Consider the following 20,152-nt stretch of genomic DNA (forward strand, 5'->3'; position numbering starts at 1 on the left):
CCCTCCCCTCACGGCAGAGAGAAATAATTACATGTTTCAGGCGGGGTTCTTAGTGTCTCATCTAAAATCCTTAGCAAACTACGTACCCAGAGACTGTTTCACCCTTTGTTTTAAGTCCAGCTTCAAAGTTCAAAGGAGTTTCTGTCCTTTTCATTATCTGACAGACCGTTTAGCAGTTGGGTTCTGGGTGGTCTCTGTGACCAGCGGGGTGTCCCCCGGGATGTTGAGTCCAAGCTCGAGGTAGACACTGGACCTGCCCCTCTGTGGTTCTAAGAGAAAAGCAAGGCAGCTGGGTTAAAATGGAAACCTGAGGGCCTTGTAATTAAAAGGCTGTGGCATAAACCAGAGGGCTGGGATTAGTACCTGCTACGGTGAACTAAAAATGGGCCGTTTCCACAAAGCAAACCGGAGAATCCCAGTGATGTGGGGCCAGTGGGAGTGGAAAGCGAGCGGGGTGGCATGTATCTGCCTTCCCATCTCTACACACTCCGGGCCACCCCCCAGACAGAGGAGCTCAGCAGCCCTCCTCCAGGATGGAATTGTCTAGGGAGGGCAAGCCTGGTGTGTTGGTGCAATGGGCTAGGATTTGGGGGGGGGGGGGCATCAAAGGCTGCTGCAAACCTGCTGAGACATTAGAGTACATTTTCTCAAGAATGTTCTAGTCGTGTATGTTTTAACTGGGCTCGGCTGTGGGTGAGCAGAATACAGTGCCGAATGGAGTGTGTGCCATTCGCACGGTGTGCTGTGTCCCAACAATCTCCTGATCTGTCTAGCAGAACTCAGGGCTCTGAAAGAGGAGGATGTGGGGCAGGTAAATTTGGGTGGCTGGAATAGGGAAGAGATTAGGAACAAACCTAGGACACGTCAGACGGTTAGTATGATGAAGAAGGGCAGTTTTGCTGAGCCACCGAGTTACCTCAGGTGACCAGCGTAGCTATGGACAGGTCTCTAGGGATTTAGAAGGAACCAGGTCAGCACTTATTTGGCCCCACCTCCCCTCCTCACCCACCAAGTGGTGATGTAGACATGGCAGTGACAAATGACATTTTTAGAATTTTCTGGAATGAATGGTGCCTACTCCCCACCCCCTGCCAGTTGTTGGGGTTCCTAAGATCTTGATTGTTCACACTTTGTGTTATACCCCCAGGGTCTTTTGTTGAAGACCCTTGAAGGTCACACCTTGCTCCCAGCTCACCCCATTCAATACTCTGAAGAGCCACAAATGTGTTGACCTAGCCACGAGCTGACATCAGAGCCAGGGAAGTGTGTGTAACTGCTCAGGTGACTGGAGTTCTACCAATGCAAACAGAAATTCCCTTCTCCAAGCCTGACCTTGCGGGGCTATGGAGCCGACAAAATGGCCAATGGGAGTGGGTGGGCTCCGGGGAGCAGGTTCGCCACAAACCCTGGAGTGGTACCTTGGATGGTGATGGACTGGAGATGATGAGATTGGACCATCCAGACTGCCACCTGACACACTACGGATGCCTAAATGTTGAACGAATGAATGAGTCAATGTGCTTTTATTATCAAGTTTCGATAGAAATCTATACTCGGAACCCAAGGAGGAAAGATTACATTCTCTAATCCCTTCTTTTAAACTTTTTTTCTCTTTTTTGAGAGAGCACAAGCAGGGGAGAGAGGCAGAGACAGAGAGAGAATCCTAAGCAGGCCCATACTCAGTGAAGAGCCCAATGTAGGGCTTGATCTCACAACCTTGGGATCATAACCTGAGCCGAAATCAGGAGTCGGACGCTCAACCGACTGAGCCACCCACATGCCCCTCCAGGCCCTTTTATTCAGTCTTATTCAATAGATGTTTGTTGAGTGCCTCCTATGTGCCAGGCAGTATTCTAGGTGCTGAGGACACAGCGGCGAACATGACATACACAGAGGACAAGCAAATGGTCACAGAAACACAGAAGTGCTGTGAAGGAGGAGTATAGAGGCTCAGGAAAGTCCCCCCAGGAAGCATCATATTATAAAAGCCTGACATTACAGGAGTCAGCGAGTAAAAGGCATAGAGCACATGCCTTCTGGAATGTGTTGGGGTAAAAGCCAGTATTGAACGAGTTGATGGCCTCTAGACATCACATGATTCTAGAAAACAATAATAATAATAAAAATAATAATAGCTATGATTTCTCACTGCTCTCCATCAAAAGGATTTTCACATCCCATTCATGGGCTGTCACTCTAATTGAGTAAGTAGTTCCTTTAAAAATAATTAGAGATTGTAATCAGTCGCTATTCAGAAGTCTGGCAGGAACTAATTTGCAAGTCTCTTCAGAGTTGGCCTTAAAATTTCCCCAAAGCTGTGACTACAAGTTAATCAAGGCCCTGGGGGATCCACGCTGGATTTCAGAGTAAAAGTAAAAAGGAAGTCAGGCGTACCTACGGTTAGCAGACGCCCCAACACACACAGTTTCTGGTCAATTCAGAAGCATCTGTGGAACAATTAAACTGTCTTCAACTCTCAGTTCCTTTTTAAAAAAGGAAGAAAGAAAAGTAGTGAGGTCAGTTTGCATCGCCAATGAGTTCTCGCTCCTTTCAGAAGCAAGGAGTCGGGAGATAGACCTGGAACAGGAACCCCGGACACCAGCCACGCCTCCGTCTGAGGTTATGATGGATTTTGAGTCCCAGTTCCCAGTTCTTCAGAGCGCTCTGCATTTCGCTATGTCCTTGGGAAAGTGCTAGTTTCAGTGTGCTGTTGTCCCCCTGGGTTGTTCAGGAAACCAGTGGAGACCCCTGTAGTTTCCTGAAGTCCTTTCCTCAACAGCTTGAACATCCAGAGGCCCCACCCCTGCCCAGGAAGGCGGCCTCCCGGATGCTACTTGCTCCTACAGTTTCTAGAAGGACACCTAGGTGGCTCAGTCCGTTAAGCATCCGACTTCAGCTCAGGTCATATTCTCACGGCTCGTGGGTTCGAGCCCCACGTCGGGCTCTGTGCTGACAGCTCGGAGCCTGGAGCCTGCTTTGGATTCTGTGTCTCCCTCTCTCTCTGCCCCTCCTCACTTCATGCTCTGTCTCTCTCTCTCTCTCTCTCTCAAAAATAAATAGACATTAAACATTTTTTTAAAAAAAATCTTTAAAAAAATAATTGCTGGAGGGGAGGGGGAGAGCATGAAGGGGCAGCGTCCACCGAGGAAGGCAGGGGACAGGAAGGGACAAAGTAGACAGCCAGTGTCTTTCTGTCCTTTCAAGTACCAACTAAAGCAATACTATCCTTGTTTCTGGTTGTTGGAAAATGTGGTTTACGAAACAGTGTAATAGCAATCAAGACATTAGAACAAAGCTGGGAAAATATACCAAAACATTAATAATTATCTCTGGGTAACAGCAGTTTGGACAATTTTTATTTTCCTCTTATTATTTATCCCTGATTGTTACCTTCAGTTGCTAGAATTAATGTAGAGAATTAATAGCAAGAAAGAAAAAAGGTGGGGAGGGAGGGCTTAGATATGCTGACAGACAGACTCATGGCTGGAGTGACAGGGCCGGGCAGTCTGATCTTGCCTCCTGTCTGACTTGCTTTATCACCTTGAACTAGCGGATCTTTGAACTTCTCCTTTGTCGTCTGGGCAGTGGTACCCGCGCCTCCTGTCCAGACCCTTTTATCAGTTGTTGAGATAGTCTGGCGAGAAGTAGTAAGGGGCCTACCTATATGAGAAACTATATACTCGTGAAGGGTTATTGTCATCCAGTAATTAACCACTGAGGTTTTAAACAGTGTTTCTTCCCAGGTGAGTCGCCTGGGTGAGTTGTTAAGAATGCAGACTTCCTGGCCTGTGGCACAGATTGGATTTCTGGGAGCTGGGCCCCAGAATCTGCATTTTAACACGCAGGTCCAAGCCCTCTACCTGCCCCGTGGATTCCTGTGTTTTTGAAAGTTTGAGATCCGGGGATTTAGAGCAAACAGCATTGTGGCAGGAACGTGAGAAATGGATGCAGAGTGAGTGGTTCGATGGTCGAGTAACACGTGTGCTCATGAACTCAGGGGGAGCTGGTCGCAGCCAGCGAAGGGGATCTGTGAAGGGCAGGCTGGACTTAGAATGAGGAAGGGGAGGGGGAGCCCAGGGGTGTCTAGCGGGGGCGTGCCTGGGGGACAGGGGCTTAGCCTGGGACAGAAAGCAGCCCTTCTTCTGGCCTCCCTCCGGAGCTGTCAGGCAGCCTGGGTCCGTGATTTTGCACTCTCTGTTCCCTGATCGCCACGTGTCCCCATGACCAGACCGGGGGCTCTATGTAGCACTAGACGGTTGAACACACCGGGAGCCTGCTCCCCTAACCTGTTGGGCCAGGTGGTGTCAGATGAGAGCAAAGCCACCCCAAAAACATGGGCGATAGCAGGGCCTGCCTCTTGGGCCTTTCACTTTGCTTCCAACCAGTTCCAGGTACAGTGACCTCCTCCCACCCCCCACCCCCCACCCCCCTCCCTGTACTTGCTTTGCTCATTATTGGAGAGGCAGCATCGCACCATGGCCGGCACACTCAGGAGCCACCCGCACCTGCTTGGGCTGGAGTCCTGTCTCTGCCACTCACTCACTGTGTGACCTGAGACCAAGTTACTTAACCTCTCTGGCCATATGGCCTCTTGTGTCAAATGGGAGGAAGAATGGAACCTGCCATGGAGGGTTGTCCTAGGGCTTTTCACCGAGGTCATCCGCACAGAAGCCTTGCTGCAGGGCTTGCCCACAGCAGGGGCAAATAATTGTTATTAGTAGGTTACAGTTTTTCACCCCGCAACCATTTATTAAACACCTACCCCGCTAAGTGCACAGAAGGCGCTAGAAGCACAAGTTGCTCAGGGTCTGGGGCCCAGATGGGTGTGTGAAACAGCTTCCTGTGACACAGTGTGATTATAGCGGTGCGTCCAGAACACAGGTGCACGGAATGGCTGCCTCATTGACTGGCTTGGAGAAGACATTTGGTTAGGGCTTGAAATAAGAGGGAGCATCAGAGGTGGAGTTGGGGGGGGGGGGGTGTGCGCTTCCAGATGGAGGGTAGAGTGGTGAAAAGTCCATCATATGCTCTGCTTGGTAAAGAAATGGGGACAGGCTTCTCACCCTGTCTCTGTGCGAGGCCAGCAATTGAATCCAGGGCTGCCCTGGAGGGAACCGAAGGTACGCTGATTCCCCCAAAGGGCTCTCCTGGCTCCTGGGGATTGCAGCTGCCCACAGAGTCTCAGCTCTGGAACCCCCCCCCCCACTCCCCCGGGGCACCTTTGCGACTCCCCGGTGTCCGTGCCGGTGCAGGGATGAGCGTCTTATCTCCACTGCCTTCCAGCACCTCTGCTGTGTCCTTCCCAGTGTGGCCCCCTGATCTCTGCTGGCTGGCTGCCCTCCTGAGGCCAGCCTTTGCTGCCCGACCCTTTTCATCCCATTGATACGCGTGCCTTGACGTGAGCGGTCTCTGGCATTCCAAGCCAAAGAACACAGAGCGGATGGAACCTTCCTTGGAGGGCTGGTTTGCTGTTAACACAGGCTTTAGAGGAGCAGAGCGTGGGCATATCCATCACCCAGACCCGGCTGACCCCCCCACTCAGGAAAGTAAGTGCAGTCCAGGAAACAAAACAGGAAAGTCAATCCATCAGCAAACTGGAGCCCGAACGAGCACAGCAGAGATGTGATTATTTTCCGGCCTGTGCCGGTAGGTAGCTCTCAACTATACTCAGACCCTGGGAGTAAGACCCGCTTGGGTTAGGAATATAAAGAAAACACACCTGAAAGGAGGCTTCTCCTGGTTTTATTTGGGGGGCATATGGAAGGGGAGGATCTGGTACCTTCTGTCCTGTAAATGAGCTTTCAGGCTGTGGCTCTGAGACCATTTTATTTATTTTTTTAATGTTTCTTTTTTTAAGAGAGAGAGCATGAGTCGGGGAGGGGCAGAGAGAGAGAGAGAGAGAGAATCCCAAGCAGGCTCTGCACTGTCAGCACAGAGCCCAACGCGGGGCTCAGTCCCACACACTGTGAGATCCCGACCTGAGCCGAAAGCGAGAGTCAGACACTTCACCGCTTGACCGACTGAGCCGCCCAGGCGCCCCCGAGACCATTTTGTAACAGAAGCACAGGCAAGCGGCACGTGAGGCCCTGCCCGCCTCCCTGGCAGCACTCAGACTCAGGACCAAGGATCGGGCCTCTCTGAGTCTCTGTGTCGCACCTGTAATCAGAGATGAGCTTATCCACCTCTCAGAGTTAAAGGGATTCAGGAAATAACGTGTCAGGCTTCCGTGCACCACGTAAGGGTTTCCAAAATGTTCGTTCTCTCACCCACCCCTTCCCGGGATGATGAACCCGTGTGGAATGACTCCAAAATGTGGTTTTGAATGAAACCGTAGCCTTCCCCGAGGAGTGTTCATTCACCAAGTAGCTTTGAGCGCCTGGCGCTGTGCTGAGACACGAAGGGCGCAGCTGTGGAGACAGAGGTGGAGCCTCTCCCGTGGCCTTACAGCCCGACGGTTACTCCGGCTTCTGTTGGAGTTTTGGGGCTGGCGGGTCTGCCTCACCATTGCCCCCAAGCCCCAGCCTAGAGCAGAAGCTGGTCCTGCGTCTGTGCTCTGCTTCTCCAGGGGAGAGAAGGGAACTGCTGGTGGCCAGAAGTTGTGGGTGACATCCGCCCCCCGTATGGCCTCCCAGGGATTGGCGAGTTCCGGTGGTGTGGACCAGGCCGTGCCAGTAGCGTGGCCTGTGCTAGAAGCCATGTGCTTGATCCACGTGCTAGAAGCCATGGATTTCCACCCACGTGACCACGATGGAAAGACAGAAAGCAATGGTAACTCGAAGAACCTCCCCGGCGCGTGATTCGATCGTGGCAGGAAATCCAGACTGTGGCATATTTTAATGGCTATTTGAGCCACCAGGGGTACTTGTATGTGGCCCGAAAACCAAATCATTGGACTGTCACTTAGCTTTTCAAAAATCCAGCTTTCACGTTGGAAATCAAACTTCTTGCCCAATCTGAGTCTCCCCCGGTCTCTGTCCATTCTCCAGCCCCGCCTCCAAGGGGTCAGCGATGGGAGAGACTCCAGGGTGGGTGAGGGCAAGAGGGCCCTCACCCACGTGACTAAAGATAAAAACACCTTTTGGTACTTAGCGGTGGAAATTACCCATGCCTGGTGTCCTTCAAGTTCCAGTGGCCGGATCAAAACCTGAGCTCAGCCAGGTAAATGCCACTCGCACTGGCGTCACTGGGGCCTGTGCTGAATCCGGGCAGTTGACATCATCCATCAATACCCTCAGCCTCCAGGGTCTCTTTGGGACCCTCCTTCCCAGCTTGCCGATCTCTTATGAGACCAGACGGCAAAACACATGGTGATTTATTTTTCAGTGACAAAAGGAATTAGAATCTTTCTGTCGCTTAATGGTAACAATGGCTAATGCTCTAACATGTGCTGTTTCGGGCATTCTTCTGAGTGCTTGACATATTCTGTGAGTCCCGCGCTGCCCCTGTCGCCACCTTATAGATGAGGAAACTGAGGCCCAGAGAGGGAGGGTAACTTGCCCAACGCCACACAGCTAAGTGGCAGAGCTGGGATTCAAACCCAGCGAGATCACCTACACTGAGGTTCTGAGGAGGGGGACCTCCGCATTTGAGACTTGGAGACAGGAGGGGGTGGGTTTGGGGCTGGAGCGGGGAAGGGCTTCTTTGAAAAGCCAGCTTGGGTGATGTGAGCTTTCTGATGCGATGCTCCTGGTGAGGGCACGGGTGCCGAGTACGTATCGGTGGGGCTGTCCAGGAATGTGGGCGCGTGCCCCTCTCTGCACCACCAGCTCTCTGTGGCTGGGCCAGCCCCTCTGAAGAATGCGACAGGGCTCTCCCTGTGCCAGCAGCAACCTGGACAAACATCGGGAGGGCTAGGAGGGACCGGCTCCTGCCAGCAGCGCTGTTTGCCGAGAAGCACCTGGCGCGTGCTATCGCCAAGAGCACAAGGGGCCGGTTGACTTCGCGCTCCTTTACAGAAGTGGGCCTGCCTTTCTGGTACTTTTGTTGTTTTCAAAATTGTATTTCAAGGCGGTTGGAGACGTATAACTGAAGAAAAGCCAGCCCCAACATCCATGAGAAGGAGGATGTTGGTTGGTCTCAGGATCTGGGGTTGGTTCCGCTCAACCGGGAGCAAGGTCCCTCTTGCAGGGCCAGCAATCCCAGGCCCTACAGGATGGATGGTGTGCGTTTCCTTCTCATCGCAGACCTTTTCACAGATGCAGAAATTGAGGCCGAGAGGGCGACCTGTCCGAGGTCCTGCAGCAAACTAGGGGCAGTAATGGAATCCAAGCACCGATGTGGGTAGAAAACAGGATCGATGGCAAGGCTCTAATTCCTTATTTCTCACTCGGCCAGGGTCAGGGGTGAGGGCCTCGTTCCTTCCATCCTTTGCCCCACGGGACTCCAGAACTTAGAACAGTGCTTGGCACACGGCACTCAAAAAGTACCAGTTCTCCTGGTGGTGGTGGTTCTCCTGGCTGTGCTGTCAACAGTCATACCAGGTCTATGTAATACTTTGTGCCATGAGAGAGGGAAGCCCAGGACCGGGGAGCAGCAGGGGAAGGGGGTACTTAACTGATTCGAGCCTGAAGGCGGGTCATCAGAGACATCGCTTTGGAAGAAGGGAGGTGTAAAGGCAGGTCCGAAGGCCCACAGAAGGGACGCCTGGCTGGCTCGGTCAGAAGAGCATCACACAACTCTTGATCTCGGGGGCGTGAGTTCGAGCCCCACGTTGGGTACAGAGATTACCGAAAGCCCACAGGAGTCCGTGGGTAGAGCGGCTGTGAGGAGTGAGGCTTTGGGGCAGAAGACTCAGGCCTGCACGGGTCCCTCAGGTGCAGGAAAACACAGCACTTCTGAGGAAACCCCGGTGGCCCAGCGTAGCCACCGGGGCTGGGCACACAGGTCCTGAGTTCAGGTTCAGGAGTCCCGAAATCCCCTTGGAAGGCAGTGGAGACTCGTCGGGGGCTTAGAGCGTAGGAACAGTGGAGTCCACGTTTACAGGGACTGTGCCCTGCAGGAGACCGGGCCTGGAGCCCCCAGCAGCAGTCGAGGCCAGAAGCCAGGCTGGGGAGTGCTGTTCCCAGAGGTGGGGGCATGGGACAGGATGGGTGACAACTTATTTTCAGATATTTTGAGCTTGACATTCCTATGGGACATGACAGGGTGATGACCAAGGAAGGGACAGGAGGTTCAACGACCTCGAGAATGAAACGAGTGTGCCATGTTCAGTGGAAGGAAGAGAAGGAGGAGGGGAGGGAAGAAGGGAGGGCCATTTCGCAGAGGAGGCCGCTGGGAAAGAGGCCAGTGACTCCAGCTCATACAGCGAACGAATGCCCAGCCTGGCAGAGCTGGAGCTTTGCCCTGAGGCATCCAACTTGGTCCCCTGTATTTCCAGATGTTTCTGGTTAGAAGTGCCTATAAAACTCTGAGCAGATGCCCCGCCCTTTTGGATTCTGGCCTGTCGAAGAGCACTCGGGCTGACTGAGCTGTAGCAGAGCCTAGAGAGAGGCAGGATGGGCAGGGGCTGGGCCTCCCATCCAGGGCATCTTGGGAAGCCCGTGTGGGCGGCTGCGAGCCTGCGTGAGGTGTTCCTGCTGGCGAAGGCCTCACTTTGCCGAGCTGGCCCGGGGGGGCTTCACAGAGCAGCCCTTGCAAATGCTGGTTTAATTCTGAGCTCCCCCCAGGTGCCCAGGGGAGACTCGGATCCTTTGGGCCCCCCCTCAAGGCCCCTAAACAGAGCTGTAGATGTGCTAGAAGGCAGTGGAAACCACCGCGAAAATCCGATTTATGAAAGCCAAGGAGAAATGCGTCCCTCTGCTGTGAGGTGCCCTCATCACAGATCTTGATAGAAACGAAACCAGGCTTCAGGGACCAGAAGACAAAACCATACCCTGTGGCTTAGAGTATTGAAACTCGTGGCATCGTTGAGAGGAAATCTTCATTTCCCTTAACACCGTCTACAGATGATCTTTATGGGATACACTGCCTGCCCAGGTAGTTACGGGATTTTTAAAAACTCCTTAACAACTTCAGGAAGGGAACTTATTATTCTTTCAGTTGAGATATAATTGACGTAACATTAGTTTCAGGTACATGACTTGACCCGACACTGGTATATGCTGGGAATTGACCCCACAATTGGTCTAGTGTGACATTGTCAGCACACATAGTTACACGTTTTCTCCCTTGTGGAGAGAACTTTGAAGATCTACTTTTTTAGCGACTGGGGAAGAGAATTTAATTGGAGCTTCCTTCCTAAGAGTTCAGCTCAGTACTCGTCGCCGGGGCGGCTTCCGTGCACCTGGAAGCCATGCCTGCCCCTTCGAGGGAGATCTGGGCCTTGGGATCAGCCTGTGTGCTCCAGGCTGTTCCCAGTGGGAATGGCTGAGGTCACGAAGGCAGTCAGCGTGGGGGTCACTGGCTTGGGCTGAAGAGCCATGCTCCAGAACTGCACCTCCAGGGTCAAATCCGTGCCCCACAAGGTGTAGGCCTGGAGAGATGTGTTTAAGTCGTGTGAACCTCAGTTTACTCATCTGGAAAGTGGGTAGCACTTCAGGTTACCGAGAGGGTGGCTGCCAGGTGCTTAGCAGGATGCCTGGCACATGGCAGGCAACCCCGTCCCATTGCTGAGGCCCGGCCAGCACTCCCCGTGTGGCGCCCGGGCGACGTCCAGATTCCCAGCCAGCCCGCCATGCTCCAGTCACACAACGTCCGGCTCACCGTGGAGAGTGCTTTGAGGAAGCCCACGCGGGATACACTCTGAGGAACTCCCAGACCGGAAAGCTGGGCTTCCACTTCCACGTCTCAGTGGCTCTCGACGGAGTGAACGATGGGACAGCTCTGCTGGGTCAAAGGGCAAAAGTGGACTGATGACCATTGGAAAGTTGCTTAACTTTCTAAGCCTCAGTTTCCTTATCTGTAAAACAAAGGCATGAGGGTGCACCTCACCGTTAGGGGAACGAGCAACGATTAGGTGAAGCAGGTCTGGGTCCACGGTGAGCGGCCATCATCATCACTGTGACTCCATATTTGACCAGCAGGCCTCCTGCTGTCAGTCTGGCTCTGATTTTCCGTGACTTCATTTAAGGATGGGGAGTTCCTAGTGGCAGTAAAGAGGCAGGAGGCCACCGCCACACGGAGCCCTCTTCTCCCAGCCCGGGCCTCTCGGGTCCTGTCCCCGTCCTGCCGCCACGTCTGATCCGCCCTCTGGACCCGGCATCTCCCCTGCGGCATGATGGGTACTCACTCAGGGCTGCCCTCCACGAATGCAACATCTGGTTTTCTTTCTTCTCCCCCGAGCCCGCAGGTGAATTTGTAGCCTTCCGGATCCTTCTGTTTCACTCCAGACCTCACGCTGACTCTAGGCCCAGCGCTTTCCTCAGGGCAGTCCAGAAAAGACAAGAGTGGGGGTATCCGTGCCTCCCCTGAGTGACTCTGGTTTCTATGTTTTTCACAAGAAAAGAGAAATAGAGGAGGGAGCTCCCCCGCCAGGTGCTTGTGTGCTCAGGGCCCCGGCCTGGAAAACGGGCTGAGCAGGGGAAGCGAAAGGGGAGCCGTGGGAGGGGAAGGCCGCACCTCCCTCCTGCGAGAGAGCCGGGTCCCCAGCTGTCACCAGGCACCTCTGTGCCCTGGAGCTGCAGGGGCGTCAGCGCCACGGGAAGTAGATGCAATCCTGAAAGTCAGGCCCCCTCAGACCCTGACCCCACTTGCTCTTCCGAATCGGGTCATTGCTTTGGCTCAGAGAATGAATGCCACTTAGCGTTTAAAAAAAGATTCCCAGTGGCTCCCCCTTGCTCCGGCGGTGCGATTATGTCTGCGGAGCTTCCTTTCTGGAAGGCCGGGGGTGGGGGTGTGCTACAGCCCCCCGCGGGTGCCCTAGGCTCCTCCGGCTTCAGTGGGTCGACCTGTCCCTGTCACTTGGGGCCCGCAGTCCTACAGGGACAACGGTCAGGCCGGACTGGGCGTCCGGCTTGCAGGGCCCGGAGGTGGCCTGGCCTCTCTCTCCCTGAGTCTCTGTGCTTCCTCTTCGCCCGCCCCGTCCGCTGCCTGCTAGACCTTCTTCTCGCCCAGCTCACAACTTCTTCTCTCTCCAGCTTCCCAGGGATGTGCTTTTCTCCGGGAGGTCATCTGACAGGGAAGGGGCACTGCCTGTGCTACTCATCCCACTTCATTATCACCACCCCGCTTCGTGCCATGTTCCCGAGCGTTTATGTGCCGAGGCCAGACACAGCTCCTCCTCTGATCTCTTCTCCCACCGCTGAGGCAGGGGCTGTTGCTCTGCCCATTCCACAGCTGGGGAAAGAGAGGCCTGGGAGGGCTGAGTGAGCCCCAGGCCTCCAGGCTAGGAGGTGCTACATCTGAGAGTCTGACGCCAGCATCCTCCTGATCCCTGGGGCAACATTTGTCACCTGCCACACGGCACTTTATTTTATTCCTTTCCTCATCTGTATCCCCTGTTAGAATGTGAGGTTCTCCCCTGGAGACAAAGCTTATCTTGCTTCGCAGTCGGTGCCCTCCAGCACCTTAGCCCGGAGCCTGGTGGTTTAACCGGTGCCAGCTGGTGGATTGAGGCGTTCCTCCTGGGGGGGGGGGTCCCACCATGTGCCTGCCTGCCAGAGGTCTGGGCGTCAGGGCCCTTTCCCACACTGCTCAGAAGCCCGGGCCGGCAGTGTGGGCCCACGCGGGCCTGAGCTTTATAGATCAGGGAAGGTGAGTGGAGGGGATTTCCTCGTCTTTTCTTACGTCAGAAGACAAGTAAGGTCTCTGGGACAGTCACCTGTGCATCTCCAGGGCATTCTGTATTCAGGAAGCTGGTGTCACCATCACCTATAACCTTAGAAGGTCAGTGCTGTCATAAGCCCCACTTTACAGATGAGGAAACTGAGGCCGGGAGGATGGAAATGACTGCCCCTAGGTCATGTGGGTAGACGGGGGCATTGCCAGGATTCGTATCCAGATGTGTCTGCCTATCTCCAGAGTCTGACCTCCAAACCTTGTGTAGGGTTGGCTCAGCAGAATCCCAGACTTTCTACGCAGGGTACGAAACCAATGCTCTCGATCTTTGTTCCGTATTCATGCAATGGGATCAGGGAGGCACTGATTGTTCTGTAGGAGCCCTGTCCTGAAATTGATTCATTCATTTCCTTGCACTGACCCAAACAGGGTCACTGAGGGTTTTTTGTGTGTGTGCGTTGTAACGGTCAAGACTTCACCCATTTCTTGCGTTCACTTTTCCTTAACGGTTTCCCAAATCGAGCCAGCCCGGTGGGGAGCCTCTGGCGTGTTTCCTGTTTGGGATAATACGAGGTCACTGGCTCCTGTTTGGCTTCAGAACTTCCACCCATCATGACTCCACATGGAGTGATTTACCCCTCAGGTTGGTGGAAGGTAGCAGGGATGTTTTCCACACCTCACGGAGGGGCCCTGGGGCTGGCCCGCCCCTCGCGCCGTCCCAAAAGCAGGGGACTCGAGTTCTAGTCTGAGCTGTGCCACTTCCTGGGGGAGGGGTTCCCATCTCTGGGCCTCAGGGTTGCCGTCGGGAGGTCGCAATGTGGTGTCGGTTGTTCACAAAGGTGTTTTCCAGCTCTGCACCTCTGGGTTGCAAGGACCCCAGGGGCGTGAAATCAGTCCCCAGCCCTCCAGACAGAAGTGCATTTACACCGCCGACGTCGTTCACTTGGCGCCTTATTCACCCGTGGGCCCGGGTCAAGGTCCCTGCTGGCGTGTATGGCTAAGCCCCACAGCCCAGGTGCTTCGGCTGGCGAGTTCAGATACCCTGTAGCCCTCCGGAGTGGCCTTCCTGCTACACGCCCATCATCCCAGATGGGCCATCCCTAAATGAGGGAGAGGCGGTGGAGCGACAGAGACAAAAAAAAGAATCTTAGGGCCGGAACGGCCTTAAGGTGCTGGCACGAAACTAACTGTCTCTAAGCCCTGCAAGGTTGGGCACCGAGTGCCTGGCACTTGGGAAGCAGAGTTAGCCGAGGCCTGTCGGAGCCGCCTCAGAGGAGGGAAATTAGTTAAACTCGCATCGTGCAGGGCCCTATACCTGTGATCAGAATGGCGCACTTGAGACACGGGGGGGCTGGGTGAAAGGCGGTGGAAACCGCTCCTCCGGGGCCCCAGGTTTGTTGGTCACCGTGGAAGGGAGGAGGTACCCCGGCAGAGCCGAGAGGAGGGCTTTGGGGGCCCCTCTGCAGAGCCGGCTCGACCTCGCCACCTTGTGAAAACCCAGCGCCCCCTCCCCAGGAAAGATACCACATGCAGAAAAGAAGGCCCGACAGAGTGGCTTCTGCAAACCTTTTGAACAAGGAGGAAATGGGATGTTGTTGAAACATATGCTACTTGATGATGAACTAAATTGACCTTTTGGGGCATCTCTCCATCCACAGGTCACTTACTCTGAAATTCCACGGATAGGCTAGAGTCTGTTAATACGTATTAGTAGGCCCTCTCTCCATAGCTAGGAAATGACTCTTGAGACCTCCAGTTTGCTTCATGGCTGACAGTCCGAGCTGCCTCCGTTGGCCCCTGTCGGTCCCCTACATCAGCGAGACTGAACGGTGGTGAGCCGGGTGCTTGGCACGGGTGACGAATGTGTGTGATGTCAGCTCTAGAACCCGCTCGTTTAAAAGCAGTGCTCGGCCGACAGTTCTCAGAATGGAACACAGGACCGCCGTCCCTGGAATTGGCTCGTCCAGTTGCCACGGGACAGCAGCCAAGAGCAGGTACCCAGGACAGCCATACCTTCTGAGTCAGCGTGTGCCAGGCATCCACGCTTTGCCCAACACCCACCGTGACCCTTCCACACACCAAAGATTGAGAGCTGCTTTTAGACAGAGTGCTAGGCTTGCTGTCCTGCCGGCTGCGTACGAAGCAGCCCTGTGTTACATTTATAACAGGAAAGCGAATCACTGTTTACCGAATGCCTCCTAACGTGCGTGGCGCCATGCCAAGTGCTTTCCTCGTGGGCTCTCACTGAATCCCTTAGGACACCTCTGAGAAGTAGACGTGATGGTCCCCATTTTACAGGTGGGGAAGCCGAGACCCTTGAGGGGGTCAAGTGACTTGGGCAAAATGTGTGTAGTTGAACATTCTGGTGAGTCTAGGAGCATCAGGAAGCAAACCACTGAAGCCACGTGGTCCAAGGAGGGAGAGACCAGAAAGAGACATTGAGGGGTCACAGCCCCCTGCCTCGGGAGATCACTGCCCTCTGGAGAGGTACTGTCAGCACCTTGGCTGAGAGGCAGTCGGAGCCATTTGAATCTGTGCGGTGGAAACTTCCTCCCTGTGCCCTCCTGCCAGCTGTGACTTCCGAGGGCCCCAAAACCTCAGTCAGCAGGTGCACGTTACACCTGCCCTCTGACTTCTGATATCCCGGGAAATCCAGCACCCCCCCCCCCCGCCCCGAGCAGCGTGGGGGCCACATCCCTTCACCATTGTCCCTGTTCCTGGCTACCATCCACGGGAAGCCGGTCCAGCTTGGCACCAGCCCCATCCGTATTCCTGCGCCCCTCCCGCACCCTGCCCAGGCCTCCGGAAGCCCAAACAGCTGATCTGAAATGGAAATGCAGCCCCTCCAGCCGCACCTGGCCGGGCTGAAAGGGAGCCCTGGCAGCACGCACCCCACACCAGGCCTCCCCAGGGCAGCCCTTGGCTCGGCACCCTCTCGCGTGATTCCCCTCCTCCTGTTTCCTGGCCTCACCAGATGGGTGGAAAGTGCCAGTCTCCCTCTCTCCCCATCAAAGGCTGTTGCAGCCACCCCGAGCCTGTTTCCACCCGGCTCTGCAGCTGCAGAGTCTGTGCCAGAAACCTCTGTGGGAGGACGGGGTGGTGCTTCAGGCTCAGGCGCCAGGAAGCCCATGCAGCCGCATCAGCCATTCTGTGGCCTTTAAAGTCCCTGCCATCCCCAAGTCGTTCATTCGTGCCTGCACTCACTGTTCACTCATTCATTCGACAAAGCTTTGAGGGGCCGCTACGTAGCCCCGGGTGGTTGGGGAGACAGGAGTCAGCAAAGCAGTGAGAGCGCCCGGCCCTCCCGCGAGCTTACATTCCGGGAGGGAGAGCCACACGGCAGAAGCTGTGACAAGAGCATCAGAAGGAGGTGAGCACTCACCAGGAAAGGGGGTGTGAGAGCTGGCGTTCCAGCGGCTTCTCTTAATAACTGCTGCTGATTGAGAACTTTCCCAATTGCTCCCTGGGACTCCTGCGGTCTGGCCAGTCCCACCTGGGGGTTCCCCACCCCTAGTTGCTTCTGTTAACTGAGCGGGGGCAAGGGGGTGCTGCTTAGAACAGCCTGCTCTAAGGAGGGCACCTCCTCACTTGCCTTAGTATCCTCAAACGCCTTGGTGAGGGCGCCAGCTGGTGGCCCTTGGGCAAACCCAGCCCAAACAAGTATGGTTTGGCCCACGTATTAAAAAAAAAAAAAAATTTTTTTAATTGTAGCTAACATTTAAGAATGCCAAGATTTCACATAAAATCTGGCTTTCTGGCTTCTCTTGAGAAACTGAAACATCTTGAAAGACCAGGTTCCCATTCCCTCATGGCGACAGGAGCAGGATTCAAGTGGCATCTCTTACTGTCAGCAGCCCAGGACTTCTGCCTGGCCCCGGAAGGGCCTTTTTGAGTTTGCAACCTGAATCCAGGTCACAAATTTAAACCCCGCATACGAGAGAAGTGATCTGTTAGCCCGAAACCTCTGCTGGCTTGTTTCGGCCCACAAAGCTCCTGAGATTAAAATGCCCATCGGAACTCTTAGCCCCTGTGGCGCCGTCAGCTGCGCCTGGCTTGGGGCTGCATCCAGAGCCCAGCACCCGGCCCTCAGGCACCCAACATCTCCTGCACCCCTACCTCATCTGCCAGAGCTCAAAATGCTCCCCATCTGTGCACCTTTTGCTTTGGAAAGGTAGGAGAAGCTCCTGCAGACATTCAGTCCTTTTAATCAGTCCTTGCTTCCTTAGCGACAAGTTCCAATCCTAAGCAACCCATTTCCTGGCAATGCTAAGCCCTGTAAGCTTTGCAACAGATTCAGACCAGATTGTTTCTTCAGAGGTTCAGTGTTTTTCTCCTTTCTTTCCTAAACATAAAAGTGTTTAAGCGTTATATAATTCCTGGTAGTCCCCTAAGGATGCATCCAAACACATCTGAGAACTGTGGCCTTCTAGACCTTTGACCCCTGGCCCTGCTGAATGATCAGAAAGCCCCTTCATCTTAAATCTGAGCACCCGGAAAAGGAATTTTGCCTAGGACCATACTCAGGCATTGCTTGGGTTCTGTATGTGCTTTAATTTATAGCTGGTGGCGTTGGAGCCTCCAGGGCAATGACTCCCCACGTGGAAAGCCTTAGAACGGAATCCCCCGGGAGCTGGGCCACACTCAGAGCAATCACATCAGATCACGGGGGTGGGCCCCAGGATTGAGTGGTATTTAGACCCTCTCTCTGATCCCAGTGATCTGCCAGGGTTGAGACCCTCGGCTCCAGTGACTGCCCTGGCTGGAGATGGTAATGGTAACTCCCAGGCGGGTGTGCAGCCCTTGAGAGGCCACTCAGTGCAGGGTCTCAGAGCACCATGATCACGAGCAAGCTACTTATTCTCCCTGTGCCTCAGTTGTCTCATCCGTAAGTTGGGAGTACGAGCATACCTGTCTCCTAGAGCGTGAGGACTAAGCGGCTGGTACATAGGTCCAGCAGTTGGCAGCAAGGATAATGAACGCGGGCCTCTTGCTTTGCTGTGGAGGTGGTTCCTTCAGTGATGCCTCAAGACTAGCCCTTCTCGTGAGCGTTTGGGAATTTCTATGCCAGAAAGAAATGTGATAGACTCCGGGTTTCTCTCTCCTCCCCAATTCTCAAATCAGCGGGATGATAGCAGGTGCAGCTGAGGCGCTGGAAGGGGAGTCGTATTCGAATTTTCAAGTGGAGAGACTGATCCCGGGTGCATGCCAACAGTCGTTAATGGCATACTGCGCCAGGCTCCACCCACTCGTGCCTCCAAGTTTACCTTTTTCTCCGGGTTTCCATTTCTCTGCATCTTCCCCACTGGACAGCTGCTCCTTCCGGTTGGGTTCTTATGTCTGAAAGAAATTGTAAACACCACGGAAGATGTTTTAACTTACAGGAAACCAGCTTTTTTTCCTTTTAAGATGAAACGTAGTGAAGTTTTAAAGACTTTTTCAAACAGTCCCTAAATTTGGTACTTAAACTAATTATAGATGCCTTGTTTAAATGTCCAAATTAAAAATAGACGTCTAAATGAGGACGCAGGACACAGCCCAGAGCCTGTAGCCATGTTCATGGTTTCCTAGAACCAGCCCTCCTCTGACCTAATTTATACTTTTGGGAGATCAAAGGGAGCTGAAGGGAGTCCAGGCTGAGAGCAGAGGTGGGTCTAGGAGCCTCTTGGCAACAGACGATGAACCTGGGTTCTGTGTTCTGTAATTGAGAATAGCTGCAAATCGGTGATTTCCTCAGCATACAACCCTGTGGTTCTCAAAGTGTGGTCCCTGGACCAACAGCATCAGCATCGCCAGCGTTGTGGGCTGAATTGTGCCCGTCCCCCCGCCTCCGCCCCCAAATTCGTATGTTGAAGTCCTAATCCCCAGTAATCCAGCATGTCACTGTGTTTGGAGTTAGGGTCTTTAAAGAGGTGATCAAATTAAAATGAGGCCGTTTGCCCGAACCCTGTTTGCCCGAGAACATTAATTTCTGCTGCGTAAGCCACCCAGTCTCAGGTATTTTGTTACAGCAACCCCTAACGAACTAACACGCCTGGGACCTTGCTAGAAATGCAAACTCTCAGGCCCTATCCCCGATCTACTGAACTTGGGGTGCGGTCCAGCAAACTGTTTTAACAAGCCCCCCATGGGATTGCCACGGTGCTCAAGGTTGAGAACCACTAACGTGAGGTATTGTTAATACCCAGTGGTAACCGACCCAGAGAAAGCGGACACGTGGTGTGGAAGTACAGCTGCTAAAATACAAACGTCTTCTACCGGGTTCTAGAGAAGTCCCTGTTCTTTTTTTTTTTTTTTAATTTTTTTTTCAACGTTTATTTATTTTTTTTGGGACAGAGAGAGAGGGAGACACAGAATCGGAAACAGGCTCCAGGCTCCGAGCCATCAGCCCAGAGCCCGACGCGGGGCTCGAACTCACGGACCATGAGATCGTGACCTGGCTGAAGTCGGACGCTTAACCGACTGCGCCACCCAGGCTCCCTGAGAAGTCCCTGTTCTTTAAATGGGATGATGTGTGGGGCGCCTGGGTGGCGCAGTCGGTTAAGCGTCCGACTTCAGCCAGGTCACGATCTCGCGGTCCGTGGGTTCGAGCCCCGCGTCGGGCTCTGGGCTGATGGCTCGGAGCCTGGAGCCTGTTTCTGATTCTGTGTCTCCCTCTCTCTCTGCCCCTCCCCCGTTCATGCTCTGTCTCTCTCTGTCCCAAAAATAAACGTTGAAAAATAAATAAATAAATAAATAAATAAATGGGATGATGTGTGTGAAAGTGCCCTGTAAATTCTGAAGCGACATGAGGCGGTCGTGAGTGGCAACGTTAATTTTTTGTCAATGGAAGAAGACAGCCATCTGAATACAAGAGCAAACTGAATCCAAGAATCTCCCTCCTCGACCAAAATCTGAGTCCTTCCAAATCTTGTACGTTTTCCACCCCAACCAATTGGACTCCCTCCGAGAACTAAGGCAAGGAGATTTAATTCCATTTCCCTTTTGTCCCTGCTACTAGGAAGCCCGCAACTAAGTCAGATTCTTAATCACAGCTTTCATGGTTAGCATATTTTTTTTTTTCCTTTTTAGTGTTGTCCTTTGTTATGTTCTTTTCAAATACCTTTGAGAAAGAAAGAAAAAAAAAGAAGTAGGGAGAGAAAGAGTATGAGAGAGGAAAGAAATTGATCTCACAGTTACCAGATCAACTGAGAAACATGGTTGGAAAAGACGGATGTTCTCTTACAGTGACAAAGGACCAAACTGTTTTTCATCAGTGAGTTCCTCTTCAGTCCCTTGTCCTCCTGATGTCCCATAGCTGTAGGCCCCTTGGAGACTTCTCTGATACCCAGGAACCTGTTAGTTGCTAAAGAGTTATCACCCTTACAACAGCTCCTGTGAGCCCTGCTTGGGAACAGGTGTAGAAGATTTACATTTTTTGAGGTTAGAAGTCGCCATTTGC

General features: G+C 53.5%; 1 protein-coding gene and 2 long non-coding RNA genes across 13 annotated transcripts in view; 1 reads left to right on the top strand and 2 right to left on the bottom strand.

The window, feature by feature from the left end:
- CHST11 (carbohydrate sulfotransferase 11) overlaps positions 1 to 20,152 on the top strand; it is a 267,881-nt gene that overhangs the window by 236,957 nt on the left and 10,772 nt on the right. The gene's annotated exons all lie outside the window — the stretch shown is intronic.
- On the bottom strand, positions 94 to 2,953 carry LOC123386712. Its single transcript, XR_006601036.1, has 3 exons — positions 2,395 to 2,953; positions 1,419 to 1,488; positions 94 to 269 (listed from the first exon to the last, which is right to left on the bottom strand). It is a non-coding gene; the product is annotated as an uncharacterized LOC123386712 (long non-coding RNA).
- LOC123386711 overlaps positions 10,010 to 20,152 on the bottom strand; it is a 49,863-nt gene continuing 39,720 nt past the window's right edge. The window contains exons 3-4 of one of the 3 annotated variants that reach the window (XR_006601034.1): positions 17,979 to 18,051; positions 10,010 to 17,773 (exon numbers count right to left, since the gene is read on the bottom strand). This is a non-coding gene — a long non-coding RNA (uncharacterized LOC123386711). Of the gene's footprint in view, positions 18,052 to 20,152 lie in introns of all 3 variants that reach the window. The other 2 variants (XR_006601035.1, XR_006601033.1) reach the window with 2 other exon arrangements.

This window comes from Felis catus, chromosome B4 (assembly GCF_018350175.1).
Source record: "Felis catus isolate Fca126 chromosome B4, F.catus_Fca126_mat1.0, whole genome shotgun sequence".
Taxonomy (NCBI): domain Eukaryota; kingdom Metazoa; phylum Chordata; class Mammalia; order Carnivora; family Felidae; genus Felis; species Felis catus.